The sequence below is a fragment of the Diceros bicornis genome, chromosome 21 (genome assembly GCF_020826845.1).
Source record: "Diceros bicornis minor isolate mBicDic1 chromosome 21, mDicBic1.mat.cur, whole genome shotgun sequence".
Lineage (NCBI taxonomy): Eukaryota > Metazoa > Chordata > Mammalia > Perissodactyla > Rhinocerotidae > Diceros > Diceros bicornis.
The window spans coordinates 25,486,966-25,512,548 of record NC_080760.1 but is presented as its reverse complement, the minus strand read 5'-3'; the positions used below and the strand labels follow the sequence as shown (position 1 = coordinate 25,512,548).

General features: G+C 38.9%; 1 protein-coding gene and 2 long non-coding RNA genes across 3 annotated transcripts in view; 1 reads left to right on the top strand and 2 right to left on the bottom strand.

Annotated features, from left to right (window-relative positions):
- Positions 1-25,583, top strand: part of RSPO2 (R-spondin 2) — a 155,764-nt gene that overhangs the window by 22,616 nt on the left and 107,565 nt on the right. The window lies entirely within an intron of this gene.
- Positions 33-11,377, bottom strand: LOC131419545 (uncharacterized). Its single transcript, XR_009223274.1, has 3 exons — positions 10,627-11,377; positions 5,768-5,892; positions 33-1,436 (listed from the first exon to the last, which is right to left on the bottom strand). It is a non-coding gene; the product is annotated as an uncharacterized LOC131419545 (long non-coding RNA).
- LOC131419544 (uncharacterized) overlaps positions 11,786-25,583 on the bottom strand; it is a 57,151-nt gene continuing 43,353 nt past the window's right edge. The window contains exon 3 of the long non-coding RNA XR_009223273.1: positions 11,786-12,700. This is a non-coding gene — a long non-coding RNA (uncharacterized LOC131419544). The remainder of the gene's footprint in view (positions 12,701-25,583) is intronic.

Here is a 25,583-nt window from a genome sequence, read left to right as displayed (position 1 = left end):
CCGGCCCCCTTATTATTATTTATTTTGTGGTAAGAACACTTAAGAACTATTCCCTTAGCAAATTTTAAGTATACAACGCAGTATTAGCTATAGGCACTATGCTAGCAATAGTAGATTTCCAGAACTTGATGTTGATGTGATTTGAGTTCTTTGGTGATAGGTCAGTAGAAAATGCTGACTTGAGAGGCAGGAGTCCTGGGTTCGAGTTCCTTCCCGATGGGCCCCGGCTCTCACCGTCACTGTAGCCCTTGAATCTCTCTCGGCTTCCTGTTGATTGTTACTACCCTTTCTGTCTCTAATGACCGACTCCCTGTCTGTCTGTCTGCTTCATTTATTGGAATGATATTCAAATCTACTTTGGCCGTTCCACTTGTCCTTCAAAAATCACAGCCCTGATAAGACCCGGACCTCTCAGTCCGACTCTCAAAACGTTCATGCGTTTTCTCTATGCGTTGCTATTTTTATTGACGAGGATTTTAGGCAATAGCTAGTATTTTTAAAAACTTCTTTTAAATCATTTGATATCTTAGCACCCACACTTTCTGTACACTGCAAGAAGCTGCCAGTTCAAATGACAACTTAAATTTCTTTGCAGCCTTTTTTTTCTGCTGATGGAGCCCCACAACCCCAAACCTTAACTGTGCTAAATTTGGAGTCTTAATTTTTTTCCCTCCTCTAAACTGCCTCTGCAGCTCTCACTCTCAACTTGGTGACTGTCAGTGACACACTGTCTAGATTGTTTTATAGTAATAGGCATCCTATTTTGAATTTAGATGAGCGTTTTTAAAAAATCAACTCCCAGTTTTTATTCTCTCCCTTAACATTTCAATGAATTTTTCTTTTTTCGCCAAATGTGTTACTGGTGGGGCTGGGGTGCAGGAGGGCTGGAGGAGCATTGCTCGTTGCTGGAAGCCCTGCAGCGTTCTCCAGCGCTCACACACATCCCTACATGTGGCTTTGATTTCATGGTGTAAGAAGGTCTTCTCTTCTGGATTCATCTGTGGCATGTTGCGTAGCCATCCCTGTAATTAATCTCCCAGGAAGGAATCTCAAGGTTCAAGTCAGTAAAAGGGAACCCAGGAGAAAGCGGCTGAGCAACATTTTTTCCCCAGGTGATTCTTCTGTCCTTGAAGATGTAGGTAACTCACTTTTCTCCATGATTTCCTAGAATGTATTATATCGGCCTCTTCTTTTGTCTTGTTTGTTTTTTTAAGTGCGCAGGGTGGTGAGATGGGAGCAGATTATCCAGCCCAGCCAGCTCTCGGGTCCTGTTCAGCGTTTACCAGGGAGTGGCAGCAGTTTTCCCTGGAGACCTTCATTTGTTCACGCTTGCAACTTATTTCCGGGCTTTGTTCATTCCAAGTGGGGTTTATTAATGCCACCTTGCCTTCTTTTGTTACTTTTAAAAAGCGTTTGTCACTTTTAATTTTGGTAAACTGGAAATAATCAGAAACGTAAAAAGAATAGTAAAATATCCACATACCCACAGCCTAGAATCAAAAATTAACATTTTGCCATATTTCTTCATCAATCTATAGATACATACTTTTGTTACTCATTTTTAGTAGGTAAACTATAGCTACTTAGTGTGGTCCTATTAAGTAAGTGACAAATTATCCAAAAGGATGAGTTTTACTCTTGTATAAACTCTTTTTAGAATTAAGCATTATAATAATTAACTGATCTATTCTTCAAGTCGAAAAATCTTATGAAAGCTAACAATCCAGCACTTGAATATGTAGAAGTAAAAAGCAATTTGTCTTCATTGGAAGGCTTTTTCTGGGCTGTGGAAATTCTATTTGAAAATGCAATAAATATAAAACAAATATATCTTGGAAAATCAAGTGGTTTGGAGGGTACTGAAGATTTCCTGATGTTGACTGACTGTAGTGGAAAAAGTAGAGCAGTGAGTTGTCTAGTGTGCGGTTTTTTTCCTGAGATTTTGGAATTATGTACAAGACAGAAATTTTTTTAAGTTTTGTAATTCCCAGCTTGGGGTAAAAAAAAAAAAAATGGAAACAGCTTTTTGTGCTCTTTCTAAACATTAGGGATTTAAAGGTACAATAAAGCCTAAGCTATTTGTAACTCTAGAGAATGAGCCATTTTGGAAAGCCAAGATTCTAGGTAGATGAAAATGATTATTTTAAGTGTTGGAACTTCGAAAAATTGATATAATTCTTTCTTAAATATATTTATTTTTCTGACTCCAGTAGATTTTCTATAATTTCATTGTTCTTCTGACTTTCTGTTATTTCTAATTTTAACTATTGTGTTATCATGAAGTCTAGTGTGGGATGTAAAAGTGACTAGATGTTGACATGTTAGCTCCACTCCCCTTCCCGGTGGCCCTGGAATTTGCTTTTTAAAAGTCCCTCAGGATCTTCTTTCTCATAAGTTGACATGAGGCATATAAAGAGAGGCAGGGTGCTTAATGGATAGCATCCTAGGTCTAAGCTGTATGTCTTAGGCAGGTTACTCAGTCTCTCTTGGCCTGTTTTCCCATCTGTTAAATGGATGTTAATAGTACCTATGTCCTTAGGGTAACAGTAAGGATTAGATAGTGATACCTAAAAAGTGTTTGTTGTAGTACTTAGCACATGGTAAGGACAAAACAGTTTTAGCTGTCATTAATTTTCTGCAGAATTATTTAGCAAACACACAGAAGCAGATCCCTTGTATGTAGATATTTTCTCTTTATAAAAAAGAAGGAAGAAAAATCTTTATGGCGTACATCCCTTAACTTGTCCCATTACCTTGGGTGAATATTATAAATACAGTGGACCACAGACTTCCCCTTAAATTGCATCCACTTTCTTACTTTACCAAGTTATTCACTGAGTGAGAAGGAGCATACTGCCCAGCAGCATTTCAAGAATTTTCCTGAGGTGTTTTAAGGAATATGTACGGTGAGGTGTGCAAATTCTTCGTTATCAGAAGATAGCACTTCTGCTGACAAGACATGAGGTCACAAATTCCCCAAAGTTCCCCTTAATATACTTGGCATGGCCTTTGACATAAACAGTATTCAAGACTGCAATTTAAATATTTATAATAAGATCAAAAGCTTTGAATAGTGTTTTCTGGTACATGATTAAATTTCACATTTATTAATAATGTTTCATTTCCTGGATAATGCCCATAGGTTATATTAAGTAATACTGAAGGGCAGGAGGGTGATACAAATATTCCTAAATGCTATCCTGCTTCTATAGGGTGACCACTGGCAAAGAAATGGCTTCCTGGCTGCTGAGTCCTGCTCAACACTCACGTCTCCAGCCACTACTGTCTGATCCTGACTCGTGCGGCTTACAGGCTCCAGATTTGCTGTTTCCCCCTTTTCCTCTTCTCCGTCTTGTTACCTTTCTTGACTTTTTTTCTCTCCAGACACTTGGAATAAACTGTTATCCTTGCAAATGATTAGGATATTTTTTTCAATTATGTCTGCTGACTAGGTAAAAGCTTAGTGTTTTGTCTACATACTCAAATGGTTTATTTCTAGAAAGGCTATAATGTGAATTATGCTTGACACTTGTATTAGGAGAGGAATTCGTAGGATGAATATTTAAATTCTTGTCCATTTCATGTATAATTGGGCCAAGTTGCATCGATACACTGGGCCAGGCTATAATTAGGAGCTGGAGCCGTGCAGTGTTTCAGACCATTGGTGCGCCCATGCAGAGAGGAGAGTGGTGTTTTGCAAACAAGGCTTTTGTCACAAGGTGCCAAGTTTAACCCAAGACAGAAATTTACATGGCCAGATATGATATAAGGTTGTTCCTTCTCTAAACTAATGTTGTAAAAAAATGACCAATGACCGTTTTCATTGCTAGTCTTAGTGTTCTTTATTTTTCCCCTATATATCATATCATATTCACATCTTAATGGTTTTGTCTACCACTGAATAGACAATCTTATTCCTTTGTGATCTCTTGAATAGTCTAAAAGAAGTACTTGTTAAATGTTTTATGGTGTATGTGGTGTGAGAAAAATCTATAATTGTTCTTGATGTGGACCTTTCACAAGGCAATCAAACCCCAGATATTATAATCCAAGATAAATGATAGCACATTTTATCCTTGCGTTTGTGAAATCTTATTATACTGTTCTGCAAATGTATAAACGTTTTCTTTTCATAAGGCCCTAGGCCTAAATCATGGCTGCTCATTAACAAATGGTTTCCATATTCTGTGGAACGTACGCAGGCGAGCCTTCTTCAGGCAGCCACTGCCATCCTTTGCACTGTCTGGAATAGGGATCATTTAGCACTGGACTTGATCTGTCTTGGTTTTTGCCTCTTCAAGATAAGAGGTGTTTCATGTTTTATTGAATATTTATTTATGTGAACCTGAGATACAGGGAGTCTTCACTTCAGTGAATAAAGATGGCAAGGTAGGAAAGAGATTTAAAATGTAACTGTGTTTTATATTACACAGTTTAATTCCAACCATATACATGTATCCTGGAGTGCTGACTCGATGGCAGTCTGAATGGAGTAAGCAGTTAGCAAATTGTTCACATGTTTTCTCTTGCAACTCACTTAGGTAGATGCAGGAAAAAATCTTTTACTGTTTAAGATGTATATATCAGTGTAACATACACAGACGAGATGGCTATCTTCTAATGTCTAGAAAAGGTGAACATAATTCAGCTGAGCTTGTGTTGCAGCTACATGTGGAACAGACATGTCTCCCCCTGCCCAAGGCCCCCTCCTCCTCAAAAAAGTTTTAATACTTGTGAGTTTTGGTATTTGTAAATAATGAATGAAACATACTTCTTACATTCTTGAATGTATCATGTTATATAAGAAAGGGAGAAAGGAATTAATGTTTTGAGAGCCTTTGGATTTTGAACCCAGGTGTTTAATACATGGGCTTTGTCATCGAGAGAAACTTTTGTGTTTGAACTTAAATTTACCTTCTAATAGCTTTTTGAGGAATTAGAAGAATAGATATTAATTTTACTTCTTGACCTCTAAAATCAGAGAATTTTCCACATCTTGATCACTTCCTAAATATTCATATCTTTCTTTCTGGGTCGCAGAATTACTGGCAATTTATGACTGTTTGTAAGCCCACTTTAGAATTGTGCATTGGGACATATCAGCTCTTTATGGGACACGGATTCATTGAGCAAAGGTCTCTTGAATTCCTACTGGGTGTCAGGCAATGTGCTAGAAGTGATTGTTACTGATAAGACAGTAAAAACATTGCTTTTGTATTAAAGTTTTTAGTGAAATACTGAGCATTTTTTCTCGAAAGTTGCTACGGATAACAATTCAAATGTGGTTCCAACCATATAACGTCCCTTAAGATTTCTGGTCATTAAAACAATGTTTTGCACAAGTGGCTCTTTCATTTCACTTTTCTCTGGAGCGTTCTTGCCTCTCCGAGACTCCTTTCCTTTCCTCGTTCCTGCCTGGACAGCCCTGACGGAGCTGCACGGCTTTCACATTCCTTGGCTTCTTGACTGGCTATCACAACTATAAAGTTCAGCCAAGTTGTCATGGGTATCTCTTTAATTTTCTTTCAAATTAAACGTGGAATGAGAGAATGTTGGCATGCTTCAGGGCGAGAGGTGCTAAGACTATCTTTTGGTATTTTTCCAAGATACTACTTTTTTTCCCCAAAGTTTATTAGTAACAAGTATAACCAAATTAAAATAACCATTCTCCTGTAGCAATTTAGCAAAAAGAGTAATATGTTTTAGACACAACTTTAGAAATAATTTTTTTTCTTTTGTTCCTTATTAGGAATGAAATATTACTTACCTGGCACCATTAGAGAAACAAAGCAGCTGAAACATCATCTTTACCTAGCCAGTGAGAAACCACAGTGGAGGGCTCCCTCGGGGTAGGCCAGTGCTTTCCACTACGCCTCCTGCCTGTATCTAAGGCTTAGACAAGAAGGATTTTAAAGTGCAGAATTTTCAAGTGACAAAGCATTAGCATTACATATAAATAGAGCAAGCATCTTAATCAAAACAAACTCCCCACTGCCAATTGAGTACACTTACACTTAAGGTTTAAAAGCCCCATATATCAGGGCGCTTGCTGTTGTACAGTTGTTCTTTTTCTCTCCCTCACCCACAGGCTGCCTTCACTTCTCACAGCCTTTGTCTGAGCCTCCTCCCTTCAAGTAATAATAGCTATCATTTATTTTTGTCATTGTTTCTGTATACTTAGGACATTTCAGCCTTGTGCTTTACAAGTATTCATTATTTCATTTACTCCTTGCAACAGCCATATGTAGTTGGAATGATTTGGAAGCTCACAGGCTAGGAGTTTAAGGGAGCAAAGAGGTGAGGCGAGAAACTCTTAAAACTAACATGTGATGGAATCAGGATCTAAAGCTGGGCCTGACCCCAAATAAAGCCTTTGATCCCCCAATTCCCCAGTTTTGTGCTGCCTCCCAGTCTGCCAGTTTCATGCTTCCTTCATCTGTTACCCATCTTTGTTGCCCTAGATGCAAAGCTTATCCTACACCTACTGATAGTCTAGTAATCATCTTTAAGAACTCAGCTCCTTACTTCCCCATGCTCTCCACTCTGTCTCTTAGGTTCCCTAGGTGTCAGGAGAAAGCTATGTTAGTGACAAAGTTGCTGCTAGTTCTTTACAACTGCTTCTTCCATCTTTTTGCCATTTATTAACTCAACATTTAATGAGGACCAGTACTGAGCTGTAATGAAATCTGGATTGCAGGCCATGATGCCTCTTTTCTGGAATCTTCCTCTTGTGGAGACTCCTTCCTCTCATTTCTCCAGACTTCCTTAGAAAAGGAAGGACTGCTTCTCATTTCTCCGTGCCCCATCTTAGCCCTTATTTCCCACCACTGTTATTTAAGAATCTCTTTCTTTGTAGTCAACTACATTCATTTCTGCTGTCTTCCCACATTATCACCACATCCGCAGGCATTCAGGATCTTCCTTCCTCATCCTCCATTAGCTTCACACGTGGGTCATAGGGTTCCTCTAAATCCTGTGGGAGCACCATTAGGTACCATGTTGGGGATCCGTGAGAGCTTGTCCTTGATCTCATTTTCTCCTCAGTTACCTGTTGAAGTTACTATATCTTGAGACCTTTCTAATTCTCAGTTCTCAAATTTGTGTCTTCTTCTCTTGAATACGATTTATATGGCTCAATCTTTCCTTACCATCACTTAATTGAACGTATCCTTTGACTTGTTTATAACCACTGGTCCCTAAATTCCATTCTTTTTTTTTTTTTTTTTTGACTGTCAGCATATTGATAGACTCAGGATTCTGACTGGACCTATGGTCGTTGTCTTAGTCCATTTGAACTGCTATAACGGAATATCATTGACTGGGTGGCTTATAAACAACAAAAATTTATTGTTCATAGTTCTGGAGGCTGAAAGTCTGAGATCTGGGTGCCAGCATGGCTGAGTTCTGGTGAAGACTCTCTTCTATGTTGCAAACAGCAGATGGCTGTTTTCTTATGTCCTCACATGGTGGAGAGAGGGCAAGCTCCCTCTCTGGCCTCTTCTTATAAGGACACCAATCCTATTTGTGAGGGCCCAATCCTTATGATCTAATTACCTCCCAAAGGCCCCACCTCCAAATACCATGCATTAGGATTAGAGTTTCAACATATGACTTTGGGGGGCACAAACATTCAGTCCATAACCATCATCTTCCAGGTTGCCATCTTTATTATCCTAATGCTTTGCCCTCTGACCTTTTGTGATGCTAATCTTATGCTGCTAAGGGGTATGTAGCATGCTCTTTGCCCACAAGTGGGGTTCGCTGCTCCATGGAAACCCTTTTCATCATTGGTTTGGGACTCTTTATTGCATTTCCCCCACGGTGACTCTTCCAAATGTTTTTCTGCAATCTTGGTCTTTTTTTTTTTTTTTTTTTTGGTGAGGAAGATCAGCCCTGAGCTAACATCCATGCTAATCCTCCTTTTTTCACTGAGGAAGACCGGCTCTGAGCTAACATCTATTGCCAATCCTCCTCTTCTCCCCACCCACCAAGCCCCAGTAGATAGTTGTATGTCATACTTGCACATCCTTCTAATTGCTGTATGTGGGACGCGGCCTCAGGCCTCAGCATGGCCGGAGAAACGGTGCATCGGTGCGCGCCCGGGATCCGAACCCGGGCCGCCAGTAGCAGAGCGCACACACTTAACCGCTAAGCCACAGGGCCGGCCCCTGCGATCTTGGTCTTTATTCCATGCTGCCTCTTATCACTCAGATAACAACTTTGCCACTTAATTTACAGAGAAAATCAAAGCTAACCACTGAGAGCTTAGTAATCTTTTCTCTCATTCTCACCACACTGTACTTCCCTGTTACCATACTCGACTCTTCTTAAAAACTTCTTTATTGGAGCCGGCCAGGTGGCATAGCGGTTATGTTCCCACGTTCTGCTTCGGTGGCCTGGGGTTTGTCGGTTCAGATCCTGGGCACGGACCTACTCACTGCTCATCAAGCCATGCAGAGGTAGTGTCCCAGATAGAAGAGCTATCACTCTACTCCTATGATATACAGTTGTGTACTGGGGCTTTGGGGAGAAAAAAGAAGAAAGAGGAAGATTGGCAACAGATGTTAGCGTAGGGCAAATCTTCTTCAAAAAAACTTCTTTATTTAGTCACCCATTCTTTTAAATTCATTTTTCCTACTATTTCGGATGAAGTGGGGCCTGTTGCTTCTGCTTGTACTTTTGGTCCCGTCTCCTTTTCTGGGCTTTGCTCAGGATAGACTCAGATAGAGTCTGTTCCATTTGTATCTTCCGTCTCTCATTCCTTGGTACTGTCGCCTTTTACTTTCAAAAGTTTGTAGGTATCCTCAATATTATATGTAAGATAAAAATATCTTTTGACTCTGCAACCCTTAAAATGTACCATTTTTGCTCTTGTAATTCCTTTCATTGTTCAACTTCTTGGAAAAAAAATCATTTGCAATCCCCATAGGACTCTTCTTTCTTGCCACATATCCTTTAACTCATTCTAAAATGTTACAAGGAAAAGAAACTGATTTCAGTTCATGCTTTGGGGCTTTGCTCCTAAATTGTTTGATGACTTTAAAATCTCTCTGTAGACAAGCTCTGTGTTTTCATTTGCATGTTTAAGAGCTCCATTTTTGTGGTCAACGTAGCTTGTCCTAAAAGTGAATTCTCTGTACATCCTTCCCAGGCAAAATGAAACAAACCCACAACTCTACACTGCTGTCTTGCTCATCATTGACTTTGCTGTTGATTTTAGTGAGACCCCAGGTTGGAAATTTTGACCACATCTTCAAATATCCTCTCCCCACACTCTATCTGGTATCAACACTTGTTCCTGTTAGGTTCGTAATGAATCAAATCTACCCTTTGTCAAATTTCCTCTTGCCAATGCTCTGGCCCAAAGCAATATTTCAGTCGTGATTATTGCAAAAGTCTCTTAACTGATTTTTCTGTCTATGCATCACTCTTCTCCCTCCATTAGTTTGACGCATCAAACCAGATGAGTCTTCCTATTGTACTCTTTGCTCATGTCGTTCTCCTGCTCAGGTTTTGGGAACTTCTCAGTGCCTGGAGGCTAGTTTTCTTCCTCAGTGTGATATTCCATGTTCTGTTTGGTTTGGATCCAACCTACCTTTTTAGCTGTCATCTAAGACCATCAAGCATCTACTCTGCACCAGCTCAATCCAGTGTTTACTGTTCCCATGGACTTGCTCACATGGGCTTCTTTTCTGTCTAAAATGCCTTTACTTCCATTTGCATTCCTTCTGTTTGAGGTCTAGCCCATAAGACCTAGTTCGGATGCCTTCATTGCTCACCCTAGTTGAGAAGTTAGTGGGTTAAAGCAGGAAATTTCAATATGTATATTTTCAACATTTAGCCTGTCTGTTCATGTCGGTGTTCTAATGCCTGTTCATACAGCCCTTCGATTGGATGCTTTTCAAGGACTTCCATCATGTCTTCTATTTTCCTATTCCTCAGAGCCTTCTAGCAACAGATGCTCAGTATTATTTTCTTGATTAATCCCTTGTTTATACTACTTGTTGTTTGGCCAGCAGTGAGAAAGGGTAAATGTGCTTGGCAGCTCCATAGTCTCTGGGACTCTCTTCAGGTTGATGGGAAGGGAGAGGGGCTGGGCCGGCCCAGTGTGGAGGCTGGGTGCATGAGCTCATACCTCGTCAATACCCAGCTATATTTTCCTTTTGAAAGGAACCTTATGATCAACCATCTTTCAAACATTTATTTATTTTATTTTTTTGTTCTTAAATACACAAGAAAACACACTTGAAGCATTCTTTTGTTCTAAGCACTAAAGCCAGACTGCCTGGGTTTGAATCCTGGCTTTGTCCTTTAGTAGCTGAATGACCTTGGGCAAGATGCATAACCTCTCTGTGCTTCACTTTCACTCTCTATATAATTGGAATAATATAATAGTACCTCATAAGATTTTTCTAAATATTAAATGAGTTAATACATGTAAAGCATATTAAACAGTACGGCATATAGTGCATTCTCAAACAATGGCCATAAATATTACTATTATTAAGCAATGAGGAAGGCCAGCTCTGGTGGTCTAGTGGTTAAGATTTGGCACTCTCACTGCCTTGGCTGAGGTTCGTTTCCTGGTCAGGGAACCACACCACCCGTCCATTGGTTGTGTCATACCGTGACAGTTGCACATTGCTGTGATGCTCAAAGCTATGCTACCGGTATTTCAAATACCAGCAGGGTGACCCATGGTGGACAGGTTTCAGCAGAGCTTCAGTCTAGACAGACTAGGAAGAAAGACCTGGTCACCTACTTCTGAAAAAAATTGGCCATGAAAACCTTATGAATAGCAGAGGAGCACTGCCTGATAGAGCTGCAGAAGGTGAGAGGATGGCACAAAAAGACCGGGCAGGGTTCTACTCTACTGGACATAGGGTCACTAGGATTTGGAATCGACTCAGTTGCACTAACAACAACAAAAGCAATGAGGAATTGCTGCAAGAAAAAGGGGAGGTATTAGAACTGATAGTTTCTAATTTACTTACCAGATTATTAAAGTGCTATGATTTTAATACATGAAGACAAGACCCATTCGGATCTAGAAACTCGTAAAACGTAGAGCATAGTGAAAGAGAGAATGAATGGAAATGTCAGGGAAAATTAAGGAATCTAGCCTCATATTTGTTGTCATATACACCAAGGGAGTGAGCAATGGACTTAATTACTGAAGCCATATCAAGAATATGGATGATTACTTATTTATGTGGTACCTAGTAGACAATGAGCAAAGCATTTAACCAAATGCTTCCTTGATGCTGGTGATATGAAGATGAATAACTCATGGTCTTTGTTTTGGGGGTGCTCAAATTTGTAGGGTAAACTGTTAAATAATTACAACCCAATGTTGAAAAGCACTATCGACAGAGATACATACAACGTGCCACAGGCTTCTCTGCCTGGGAGATGGGTGAGGTCTGGACAGGAGAGGATTCGCAGGAGAGATTCACAGGAGCTGAATCTTGAGAGTCAGACTTTTACAGAGAGGACAGAGCACATCTTTTGCTAGAGATTTTAGCACATTTTCATAATGTGAGGTGGGTTGTTTTGTTTGCTTTGCTAAGATCTGTGAGGACAGCAAAGCACCAGTGGTGGTTACTTGGTATGAAGGGACCATTTTTTTTTTTAATAAAATATTTTGGATTGTAATACAAACTCTTTTTTAAAAGTTGCTTTTTAATTCTTGGAGGAGAGGATGGACAGATTCACAGGATGCCTTTGTGTCTCTATCTTTGTAATATATTTAACAAAATCAAGAAAAATGTTTATATTAGCCGATACGTGGGTGGACTTTGCCTGTGATTCCTAAACCTGATAATGGTGGGACTAACCTGGGGAGCATTTAATGACGCGGAAGCCTGGGCCCCAATCCAGATAAACTGAGAATCTCTGAGGGGAAGCTTGGACTCTGTGTCCAGGAATCACAGATGTTTAAGAACTGCGGGAGAAACCAGTGCTCACTATAGGCTTGTGCTGTTAATGTGGAAACTACTAATTGTGTCTGTGACACAAATTCATACTCAAAAGCAAGATGAAACACAGTAAGAAAACACCGAGTTGGAACTCAGTAGGAGCTATCACCAAATCTTTGACTTGTACTTATCTGGTATCTACTTGCCCTAAGAAGCAGCTACAAGAGGCAATAATTTGAAGATATGATATAATTCAGAAAAGACATTTAGATTTCTAAAGTTCTACTGCTACTGCTAGATACTCAGGTCATCATAGGGTCTTTTGTTTCCATTATATTGTTTCCTGGAAAAGGATCCAATCTTCTTGTTCCCAACTCCTTTTTTTCTCTCCCTACCAAGCAATGGTCAAAACTTGGAAGATATGTTTACCTGGAGGGAATTTTCAATAGGTTTCAATTATTTAACGTAAAACACATATGTGTTATGGTGGGGGGTAAAAGGATAACAAGGCTTTGGGGAAATAGTTGGTAATTTCAGTGAAAGCATGAAGAAAATAAAACAGCTTCTGTATAGGAGTCTGCTTCATCATGTGAGATTATCACAAGATTGTGAAGCATTCTGTGTGCGTATGCATATTTCTTCTAGACCTTATATTTACGATGCTTACAGACTGATTTTCATGTAGCTTTGGCCATAGCATGGTCACAGCGAAACTTCTACTTGGATGCTTCTGTGGCCCCAACACCTTCTTGACTGGGCCTCTGCAGTCATTATTCTGAGTCCTGCATGAAGGGGAAAAAGTAGATGTTAAGAATTTTTTTTATTATGAACATTTTCAATCACACCACAAATAGAGGATAGCCCTTTAGATCCATCACTTAGATTCAACATTTATTAAGAATATGTAAATTCTAGATATGCTTCCCCTGTCCTTTTTTTGTCCTTGCTAAAGAATTTTAAAGCAAGTCTCAGATATCATGTATTTTACCTTAATATATGTCATTATGTATCTATAAAATGAGGTTTTTATAACCACAATGCCATTACCACACTTAACAAAATTTACAGTAATTCCTTAGCATCATTTAATACCTGCCACAACCAAATTTCTCAGATTGTCTCAAAAATGGCTTTTTATAGTTTATTTATTTGAATTGGAATCCTAGTTTGGGAAAAGGACGTTTTTAAGGGTGATACTAAAGACACTTAAAGAATGCTTTATTCCTGATTAATTAGAACAAGTCGGGGAAAAACCGAGAACCTCATAGGATTTCTTAAGTATTTTGTGGAAGGAACTAACACTCGCTCTCAATTTTCTGTCCTTAAGGAGCACTATGATCTGTCCCCTGAGAATGAGCGATCCAATGCACTTTTTAAACAATGCAAACCACAATTTCTGGTTTAATGAGAGATTGCTTTTCACATTGCATTCCATGTCAATGCAGATACGGTGATTTCATGTTCTAAAGTTAGTGCTGCAATTACTGTTTTGATTGCTCTTACAAAAATGCATACAAAGAATACAGTGACTCAGCAGAGGGTGTTGCCAGTGGGTTGTAGTTTTTAGCTTTCCAATTATGATGGAATTGCATAAAGAATGGACAATTTTGTGTTGCATTTTTCTGCTCCCCATGTCTGTCTTTCCACATGCTACTACCAGCACCAAGTGCACCCAGCCTCCTTTTCTTTATCTTATTATTTTTTTAAAGATTAACAAGGGTGTAGGAAGAGAGTATACAGGTGAATTGTAAAACTCCATAGCAAGAGCTGCTTCTTAAGAAGAAGTAAGCTCTCCGTTCCCTTGTGATTACAAAGATTCATAAGGCTATGTAGAAAGAAAATAATCCAGAAGGTCCAAAGAGGTCTAATTTTGCACATAAATAGGTGTTCCTGTGCCACCTCAGTCCATGAGGTCATTGAATGTTTTCATTGCAGACATGTGAAAGGATACTCTGAGCTGATTATGACATGGCGCCTGCCTTTGAGGCATGCCTGTCTTCTGAGGAAGGATGGAAGGGGGCGTGAGGACGATAAGTGATTTGGAGGGGTGGAAGCTGGAGTCAGGGAGGCCCCCTAGAAGTTCTTGCAGGAATTCTAGCACAGGTTAGTTAGCAGCTGGACTAGGGTCCTAGCGTTGGGCTACAAGAGATGCTAGAAAGCTTTGGAAGTATCCTCTCAACTTGGCGACTTACTGAATCTGGGGAATGAAAAGAAGGTGGTGACTAAGAATTTGTGCCACAGTACACGGTAAGGATACTTATGCTTTTGAAAAGAAACATGAAAATTGATAGGGAGAGGTCAACTTTTTAAATTTCAGTATCCTAACTTTGAAATCATAGGCAGCCAAGGGGAAATGTTTACTAAATATCTGGGATATGTGGCCAGGACATGGGATAGAAATGGGCACTATTGATCTGACAGATAAAGCCATTTATTCATCTATATAAAGTATATCAACCATCCTATACTAGAAACTGTATTAAGGTGCCAGTGATAAAAATTTAAGAGTGTCTGCCCTCAAGGAGTTCATCATTTAATAGGAATGAAGATAATGAGTAGCTTCTCAGAGGGGTGGACCATATGTTAACTGTGTATGTTATTAAATATTTATGATTATAGTTAGAACTAAACTTGGTAAAACAAATAGATGGTTTTTTTCGGTAACTTCCTCTCCTCTTCTTTCCTTTCCTTCTATATTCCTGTTTTCCTTTTTTAAAAAAATATTAATTGTAGAGTTAGGACAAGAGTGTGCAAGGAGTTTTACTAAAGTTGTTGAGTCAAAGAGGCAGAACTGGGGTCAAAACTTGTATTTGCTCTGTATGCCTGTGATCCAGTTATAGTTTCTGGGTGAAGACAACAACCTGTACAAGCTGTGTGTTGGTGTATGGGGTGACAACCCCCCAGTCCCCTCACCCTCACTGGTCTCTGCCAATCTAAGCCATCCTTGTAGCTTGTGGGCCAATTGTGTTATGAGTGAAGTGTGGGGCAGCAATCCTATTTTATACCATCACCTTTCTTCTTTTCTGCTTGTGCCAAAGATGGGGGCAGCTAGTCACTGTCTCCAAAAGACTACAGATAACTTTGACAGTTTTTTTTTTCCGTCTTCTATTTACAGAGAGAGAGAAAGGGAGAGAAAACTGAAAGAAAGTCTGCTAACCAAAGCTTCAATCTTGAGCCTCTCAGTGTCAGTAAATATTGCTTTTACAGTTTCCTTCATGTTCAATCTTGAATTTTCAATGTAAAAATTTATGGTCTTTTGTTCTCTGATTTTTATGTCATTTCTTATTATTCTCACCCAGATGACAATATTTAAATTCCTCTTATTCTGAAAGGGCTTTTGCAAACATAAAAGATTTGGTCTCTTCTTTTAAAACGGATTGACAGTCTACTCTGCCTATTTTTCAAAGTGCGTGGGATGCATAGTGTTTTTAATAATCAGTAATAAACATTACAATTTATTTTTTTTTAAGTTGGTAGCATAATAAGGCCATTTAGTTACACCACAAGAAAGGAAAGCTTATAATGGACTCCATCTGTTTACTCTTTCAACTTCCTGAGTCAAGTTTTCTGCACTGTGTAATGGTGATCCATTAGTGATGCAAGATTTTTGGGATCTTTTAAGTAGCTCTTTATAGCCATTGTTTGAAGACAGATTAATCTGGTAGTAGGTTCGAGCCTATAATACCATGACTTATAAATAGACTGGGTCAAGTTTTGCTTGTTCCAGATTGAAAATGTAACTTAGATGCATATCCTGTGAGACATAAGAATAATTTTTTTTTGAGTGAGGAAGAGTGGCCCTGAACTAACATCTGTTGCCAATATTCCTCTTTTTGCCTGAGGAAGAGTGGCACTGAGCTAACATCTGTGCCAGTCTTCCTCTATTTTATATGTGGGTCACTGCCACAGCATGGCTTGATGAGTGGTATAGGTCCATATCCAGGATCCGAACCCGCAAATCTGGGCCACTGAAGTGGAGTGCACTGAACTTAACCACTACGCCACCGAGCAGGCCCCTATATAAGAATAATTTAACAATGGAATTGGTTGAGACTGAAAGAACTCAAGTGGGAGACGCTAATTCTTTCTCTGGTAGAATAAAAAGTCATCTTGATCCTTAATATTAACACAGAAGTATAATCATCAGTAGCAAAAGGCTTGCCAATTCTTCAGGGACCCTATGCAGTGGTTTCAAAGAATGTTAGATACACTTGATGAAATGTATCCCATTGTTATACTATATCATCAGATGGAAGAAAACTGAATAGTTGACAGAAATGTAAAAAAAAAAAAAAACAAAAAAACAAAAAAACCCAACCAATTTATCACAAGATATAGCTTTCCTTGAAACATTCTTAAAAACATGACGGGTCTTTCTCAGAGTTCTTTCTGACTTGCCTCAACTGGCTAGATTGGAAGCTCCTCCTCTGGATGCCTGTAGAAGCTTGTATGTACCTCTATCATAGCACTCACCATAATGTATTGGTTTTATTTTCATATATATCCTAAATGAGTTGGGCATATTTAAGCCAGCAGAGGAATAATTAAAGGATTGTGGGTTCTACTCCCAGTCAGTTTTCCCAGTTATTTCTGGGCTCACATGCAGTCACCATACGGCGTCCATCAGGGCTTTCCTCCCTTGCTCGGACAGCCAGTCGTCCGTGTCTGTGGCTCATGAAGTCATTTGGGTGAGCCTCACCATGACCACTGCTCGTGACAGCGCAGGTACCAGGCAGGTCCAAGGACTCTTGCTTCTGAAACTTGTCAAGTTGCCAAACTTTAGGGTACCAGAGTCATGCTGGTTTCCATGCAAAGGTAGAGACACTGGCACCCTCCCAAACTCTAAGCTGTACATACTTTGGTTGTGTGAATGAATGCTGCTTGGGTCTCTCCACAGGGTCTCCTCAACCGGCTTATCTAGCTAGGATTCCTCACCCTTCTAACTTCTAGAACTGAAATCCAGTCCAAGGGGCCGGCCAACGTCACAAGCTTAGCTGTCTTACCTTTTTATCTGTCCTAGGACCCTCCCTTGCAAAACTCTTCCCTTCATCCCTGGTACCACACAAATCTGACATGGAGCTCAGAAAAGGGGAGAAGGGTCATCTCTGCTAAATGTGTTTGAACTGCAGCTAGAAGAATTCAGATAACCTGTGAAATGCATGTTTGTGTTCCTCCCTGGACTCTGAACTCTGCAAGGGCAGAGACTGTCTTTTTCTCAGATCCCTAGCACTTAACACAATGTTAAAGGTATCAAAGAAGAATTGGAAGAAGAATTATTGCAATATCTTGGTCAGACTTAATAGTTTTCACAACTCATTTCAAGCTGGAATAACTCCCATAAGTACCCTCTGCTTCTCATCCATTAAAGAATATTAAATATGTAAATATTCTTATTACTCAAGTTCTATTTCAAGATTCCTTTTAGTGGGAAAAATGTTTATTATATCTTTTATTTCTCTTGAGTCATCATTGTTCTTGGGAACACTGAGGTAAATGTCTTGTAGATGCTTTGCAGTATAAGAGTTTTATAGTAGGTAATGCTTCCTGAGCCTCTAAATTTGTAGCAAATTAAAAATGATGATTCTTGTGGGCTTTTTCCCTCTTTTAGAATATTTGAATATAAGGTGTTTTAGCTGTTATTTTGTATGTCCCCAGGAATTTTCTTTTAAAAATATTACTTTAAATATTACCATGGTATTTAAATTGATAACAGCCAAAAATATGCTAGGCACTAGCAATGAATAGCATCTGATCTGTAATCCACACAACAGTCCTTAGAAAAAGGGTTGGCAAATTTTATCTGTAAAGAGCCAGGGAGTAAAGATTTTAGGCTTTGTGGGCCATAAGTCTCTGTAGCAACTCATCACTTGGGAAACAATTGGGACTCAGATGTTAAGAGACTTACCCAAGATTACCTAGCTAGTAAGTACCAGCCCCAGGATTTAGACAGATTCCACTCGGTCATGACTTGGGGGGAAAAAAAATCAATAGTAAGATATTTGTATCTGCTCACTTGGTTAGGAGTGTCTGCTACCTGCAAGGCACTGTACAGTGTACTATGGAGATGATACAGGCCCAGTTATAGGACACTACAGTTCAGAGGGGGTGGTAGTCAATAAATAGCATTCCTCTTACCTACCCAAGTTGTGAATGATGACAAGAGATCAGTGTTTTCCGATGGCAAATATTTTTGTTACTGGTAAAGCTGATACTAGAGAACATGGCTTTGATGTACAGCAAAAATGAACTTTCTAATCCCACACCTTGGATTCAGACAGGCCCATCCAGCCAGGCACAGACAGTGCAGAGGACTCCATGTGGAGGCCTGCATCTGTAACACTTTGGGAGTGCAAGCAAATTTTTTTGTGTGTGTGTGTGAGGAAGATCAGCCCTGAGCTAACATCCATGCTAATCCTCCTCTTTTTGCTGAGGAAGACCGGCTCTGAGCTAACATCTATTGCCAATCCTCCTCCTTCTTTTTTTTTCCGCAAAGCCCCAGTAGATAGTTGCATGTCATAGTTGTACATCCTTCTAGTTGCTGTATGTGGGACATGGCCTCAGCATGGCCGGAGAAGCGGTGTGTCGGTGCGTGCCTGGGATCCGAACCCGGGCCACCAGTAGCGGAAGCACGCACTTAACCGCTAAGCCACGGGGCCGGCCCGCAAGCAAATTCTGAAGAGGAAAAGATAGAGGAGCGTGCTGGTCTCCAGTGCGTAGTTCCTTGTCCCAAATTCCCCATACAGAGAACTCCCTTCCCCTTTTCTTGGGGAAGAATTATTGAGAGGGAGGAGAATGTGCATAGTATTATGTGAATAGTTATCCCCTGTGAAGAAGGAAACATCAGGAGTATGGACTAAGCGTCCCCCCACTTCCTGCCAACATAGAACAAGTGGCACAAGGGAGAGAGAAATTGAATTGCTTTGAAATTTACAGTGAAGAGAAATCATTTCCAGGATTGGAGAAAGGGAAACCTTCGACAGAGAAGGTGGCATTTGGACAAGTTCTTGAATGATCTTCACTTGGATATGTGGAGATGATAAGGGCAGGATGAGCTAGAGAAATATCAGAATATCAGAAGCAAAGGTACACTTGGGAGGTCAAGAGGTCAGTTGCTAGGTCACAGAGCTAGGGTGACCAAATGTCTTAGTTTGCCTGAGACTCTCTGGGTTTCAGCAATGGAAGTCTCACATCCAGGAAACCCTTCAGTCCTGGACAAACTGGATGGCTGATCTCTTGAGTGTCAGGCTAAGAACTTGAAACTTGAATTTGTTGGATGGTAGAATATATAGAATGGCTACACGTATGGCAGGTCACTGGACTTTTGGTATATGTTATTACTTTCTCAGGTGAACCACTAGGCTGGAAATAAAGAGTGAGACGCCAAAGGCTATCAATAGAAGTTGGGAACCATTGAAGACTTTTTGAAGGGTGTGAGGGTTACATTGAATCTTACAGTGTGTAAATATGTAGAAAGAAGCTTGTGGACTGTTGAATATAAAACCAGATGAGAATATATTAGGGAGTAAATTGAAACATCAAGGAGGGTTTTGTTTTTGAGAAGGATGAAATCCTAAAGGAAAGAAATATGATTGATCCCTTTTTATTTCTGTTAGGCTCTGAAAAGAGCTAGTTAAAATTCATTCCCCAAAACTACATCCATCCTGACCTGTCCATTCTAATGGATGATGGTTTACGTGATGTGATATGATGCTATGTGATGGGGGTGTTAGCTAATGCTATGGTGGTAATCATATTGCAATATCTAAATGTATCAAATCAACATGTTGTACACATTAAATTTACACAATGTTATATGTCAATTATATCTCAATACAAAAAGAGAAAGAAGGAATGTAATGGATAGTGGTGATTTGGAATGAATTCTTATAATTGAACTCATGGATTGTTTATTTTTTCAAAATGCAAGCTCTCTACTCTTGTATTTTCTCAGATAAAAATGCCTTTGTAATAAAGGATGCATTTCCAGTAAGTTCCTTGAAATTATTATTCAAGAATTGTTTTCAGGGCCGGCCCCGTGGCTTAGCAGTTAAGTGCGCGTGCGCGCGCTCTGCTGCTGGGGGCCCGGGTTCGGATCCAGGCGTGCATTGACACACGCTTCTCTGGCCATGCTGAGGCCCTGTATGTCCCACATACAGCAACTAGAAGGCTGTGCAACTATGACATACAACTATCTACTGGGGCTTTGGAGGAAAAAAATAAAAAAAGTTAAAAATTAAAAAAAAAAATTGTTTTCATTACTATGACGGTATCGAATGTTCTGCCTGCATATGGTAATCTTACCAGATTGACCAGATTGGTAATTTGTTTGGCAAAGCGCACTGGGTAAAGCTTGTATGGTGGTTTGTTGTTGGCAGTGAACTAATAAACTGGATGAACCAGATGTAGATGTCATCTGTTTAAGCATCTAGACCGGGTCTTTCATTCAATAACTATCTGTTAATTAATCAGTTGATAATTTTCTCTACTGAGAAACCTAAGAGGAAAATGCAAAGTGTTTGGACATGTTGGTTTTTTAAGTAATGGGCCTTATTATCTAAGAAATAACAGAGGTTGTTTTCATGGTTTACTCAAAGGCTCCAGGAAATGTAGAAATGATATAGAGATCTGGTTCCTTGGAAAAACCAGGGGTAGTTTCACAAAACTACTTTGTATTAATTACCATAACTTTTTATAGGTAATTATTGTTTAATTATTTTGAAATGGATTGGTTGGTTATTGCTCCTTCTGATTAAATTTGGATTGTTACATTGTTTAACTTTTTATTTTGAATTAATTTCAAACTTATGGAAAAGTAAAAAATTTGTACAAAGAATTTTTATGTACTCTTTACCTAGATTCCTCAAGTGTTAATATCCTACCACACTTCATACTTGCTATGTCCTATTATCTATTTTTCCTGAAATTTTATGAGTAAGTTGGAAACATTGATGCTCTTAAAAATATCAGTGTGTATTTCCTAAAAACAAAAACCTTCTAATTTATAACCAAAATACATTTATTAAAATAAGGAAACTAACGCTGATATCAGACTGATATAATACTGTTATCTAGTCAATAAAACTTATTCAAAATTCTCCCAATTGTCCCACTGTGTTATGTAGTAAAAGCAAAAAAAATTCTGTTTCAGATTCAATCTAGGATCATACATTGCTTTAGTTGTCATGTTTCTTTTATTCTCCTTTAATCTGGACCAATTCTTCAGTCTTTGTCTTTCATAACCTTGACATTTTTGAAGAGTACTGGGCAGTTATTATCTATAATATTCCTCAATTTGAGTTTGTGTGATGTTTCCTCATGATTAGATTGAAGTTCTGCATTTTTGCCAGGTATATGACAGAAATGATGTGTTTCGTCAGGGCATCATATCAGGAAGCACATGATATTGATTTGTGATTTTAGTTTTGATCACTAAATTAAGGTATCTTGTCTGCAATGTTACTACATTTCCCTTTGAAATAAGTATCTTGTGGGAAATACTTTGATACTATATAAAATCCTCACTTATTCTGTATTCATTAGTTGGAATTCTACTGCAAAGAAGAGCTTTCTTCTCTCCCATTCATTCATAGCAGTATAGATTCATGGTTTGTTATTTTCTTTTAATGATTATGATCTTTTACTGTCATTATTTATTCTATTGCTCAAATTGTCCTAGATTGGGCCACTGGGAGCTCCTTTAAACTTCTGTATTTTTGACATGTTTCCATCATTCTTTGAAGACTTCTCTGCTTTCTGGCACAAGATGTCTCAGGCTGATTTTGTACTTTCCCTGACCTAGCCTTTGAATCGGCTATATTTCTCAGAGGAGCTGTGGCTCCTTTTATTTGAGAATGATATTTAGAAAACAAAATCTGGATGGAAAGTATGCTCATTGCTATTGGGATGTCATTGCTTGTAGACCTTCTGCAAACAAAGCTAGGAAATATATGCATCTGTGTTTATGTCTGTGTAGATGTACATACATGTACACATATATATGCAAATATAATCTATATGTACATATTAAAAATAAGTTCATGCTGCCATGGCCTCCAATTCCAGTCTAGCACTGTAGGTTTCATTCTGGTGTTCCCTCTTTCTATATTTTTGACTCTCTTCTGACAATGAGAAACCTAACTCTCACCCACAATATATTTACCCATTTGCTCAATTCTGGAATATACATAGAATCCTTTTAGAAATGCTAACCCATACCACTGCGAAAAATACCCTGTCCTTTCTATCCTGTTCACATTCCCCTAACTTTTCCACTCCATTTCACCTGCCTACTGCAGGTAATCATCTCACTAGTTTCTGGTTTATTCATCTTATTGCACAAATGAGCAGACATGAATATTTTCTTATTTCCCTCTCTTTTTCTGAGGTCAAAAGTAACATACCTTAGATATTCTTTTACACTTTTCTTTTTTACTGGAAAGTATATCATGGAAATCACTCCATATCAGTTTAGAGATTTTTCTCATTCTTTTTTATGGCTGCATTATACCCTACTGTGTGGATGTACCATAATTTATCCACTTAGTCTCCTGTGTATTGGCATTTAGGTTGCTTCCAGTATTTTGCAGGAACAAACAATGTTGTAAAGAAGAACCTTGTACAAATGTATTTTCAGATTAAGTTGCTTCAGTGAAATAAAAATTACATTAATCTGTTTTCTCCAAGTTGTCTTTTATGGAGAGAATTTTGGAGTTATGTATGTGTTAACCTGTTTTTCTTCGTTTGTAAGTATCCCTCAGTGTATAAAATTTTAAATTCTCCTACTTTTAAACATAGAAACACACCATATTGGGACTACACACCATGAAATTTCAGTAATTTAATTCATGTTTAATGTGTGGTCAAAAGAGCCCTTATGCTTCCTGGCTTTTTATTATCTTAGGTAATCTGAGTAGCTTCTAACAAGAGGTTCTAAAAGAATTTGGGTAACTGGTTTTATAGCCGTAATTGAGACACAGCTCTGCATAACTCCTTCCATCCACCACTTCCTCCTCCCTGTACAGGATACAGGCCTTAAAGACCACAAGGAGGGCCATGTGCTTTTCCAAATTAACGGTTGTTTTATTATCAGTAGTCTCCTAAACAATGTATTTTCTAAACACTTGGTTATCTAATATTTATTATCTGTGACCGTAACATAATGTCCTATTAAATAGAACTATATATATAATGGATTTACAAATAAAGAGGTTTATAGGGCTGCTCTGCAACACATTTCTTATCACTTTTCTGTTCAACCGTCAGCACCTAGGAGGAAGCCAATCTTAATTTTATTTGTACATCCTTTCTCTGAAGTGTTCACATTCTGCTGGTTTCTGAACTTTTAATTGAAAATCAAAGCATGTCATTTTAGTTCAGATGCCATGTGTTGTGTTTTATCTGATCCTCATGCACTTGAACTCGGGTTTCCTTGACAAAGACTCTGTTGTTCCTGGGTTGACTGACTTTAACCAGAAGCTGGTGCTTTCTAAGCTGCATTCTCAAATGGGCTCCGGGGTCAAAGTGACGTGCTCTTCAGGGATGCCTAAGGACTATGACATTTTTCTCAATTCTGGATTTGCTGCATTTGATTAAAGTGGTATAAATTTTATTCCTTTGCAGTAACCATGAAGAGGAGTTTTTCTCACTTTTTCTGAAAAGTAAATTAATAGTAATATGAATACTAAGGGAGTTTAATTTGAAAACTTGATGATTGAGTCATTTCATTATAAGGAATTAACCTCCCTCCCTCCTTTCCTCTTTCCGTCTTTCTCCTCTTGTTCTCATTTTCGTTACACTTGTAACACAAATATATCCTTGCTAAAAAAAAAAAAAAATAGAAAAGGAAAAAGCATGTCTCCCATATTCTTTCATTACCCTTCTCTAGAGACAGCTATTATTATTTTATATCAATTTCTGACATTTTCTACGTGTTTACGTCCCCACGAACATAAACTCTCGTACGTGTTTGGGAGCTTAGGAATTAAGGGGAAGTGTTTCTCCTCCCCAAAGGCAAGGGTGGGGACTTAAAGAAAATTACTCTTAAATTTTGATGCTGCTGACAGAAAGGGGAGAATGGCCTTTCCTTCCATTGTTGGAAATGATCAGACAATAAACTGCTGCTCCTTCTGTACTATCTGAAGAAGAGAAAGGAGACTGTGAGATGGAAACTGTCTCTAGAAGGCACTAAAGGTAGAGCCTGCATGTTTGACTACAGAGTGGATGAGATTAGGAATTACGGTCTTGACAGGACTCTTGTAGCATGGTGGGGAGGGGGCTAGCTAAAGCTTTATCAGGGAGACACCGTGTGAACACTACTAGCTTGGTGTTATCTGGAAAGTGTGGTGAGATTTGTAAAGGGACGTCCAAAGCCTAGGGAAGTTGGTATGGGTGTGAGCCCCTCCTGGCCAAGATTCCTTTTGATGATGTAGATGATGAAGTCATCGCTTTTCCTTCCTGAGATGATTAAGGCCAACCAAGGGAGAGGGATAAAACCTCATCCTTTAAGTGGAAGATGTGGCCCTTTTTCCTCTGTAGCACATTGGGGATTAATGCATCCAACCCCCATGTACTCCAGGCTGTTGGGGAATTGGACTTCTCCTGCCCGTGTATGGGGAGGGGAGGAAAGGCTTTACATTCAATTTAAATGGATGTTTTAAATAAAAAAGGAATGGGCCTTAAATAGGCAAGAAAAACTACTATAATGAATTTTGACTTGCTTTCTTGGATGGAATCTGCTCAATATACCTAGGGAACTGATACCCAACTGGAAAGTGGTGGTTCAGGGTAGCAGAAGACGGGGCAGGTTTGGGGGAAAAAGAGTTTATTTACATATTCCAGTGAGTAAAACTCTTAGTAGCTTGGTTAATGTTTGTTTGGCAAAGAGATATACAAAATTTGTCTTTCAAATCCATGATATATAAAACATTGTCATGAGGTTGTTCAAAATGATTGAGACCAAATCTTAGAGATTTTTCCCTTTATTATTTAATGTTGCACTAAATTTGGCATATCATGCATACATATCTTGTTACATTAGACTGTATGTTCCTGGAGACCAGGAACCTTATTTTATTTTCTAACAAGCCAAGTAAAAGGTGAGTATGCTAAAACTTGTTAATTGAAAGGCGCTGCATTTTAGCAATATTTTGTTGCATAATAGCAGACATCTATACTAAATGCGAAGCACTGAGGTGGGCTCTGGGCACATCAAAATGTATAGGAGGTGATACCTGCCTTTGAAGAGCTTACTGTCTACTGGGGAAGACATACAGACAGCTGGGTAATTTCATCATAATGTGATAAATGTAGTAACAGGAGACAGTCCAGCATGTCTCAAGGGCATATTGAAGCCCTTAAAAGTGGTTAGAGTATCAGAGAAGACTTCTTGGAGGGAATTCCATGTTCCTTTTTAGGTTAGGAAATCGTATATCATTTTACTTATCATCATGTTCCTAGTGTGTAGGACATAGGGAATAGTCATGAATGTTTGTTGAATGAATAAATGAATGAATGAAGGAGCCTGATGTGAGCCTTGAACCATAAATACAAAGTAACTAGAAAACTGAGGGCAAGTGGGGTGAAGATATTCTCAGGATGGATGGATGAAGTGCAGAACCAAAACCTCAAGAGTTTGGGGTTGTGTTATGTGTAGGGATCAGACGTAGC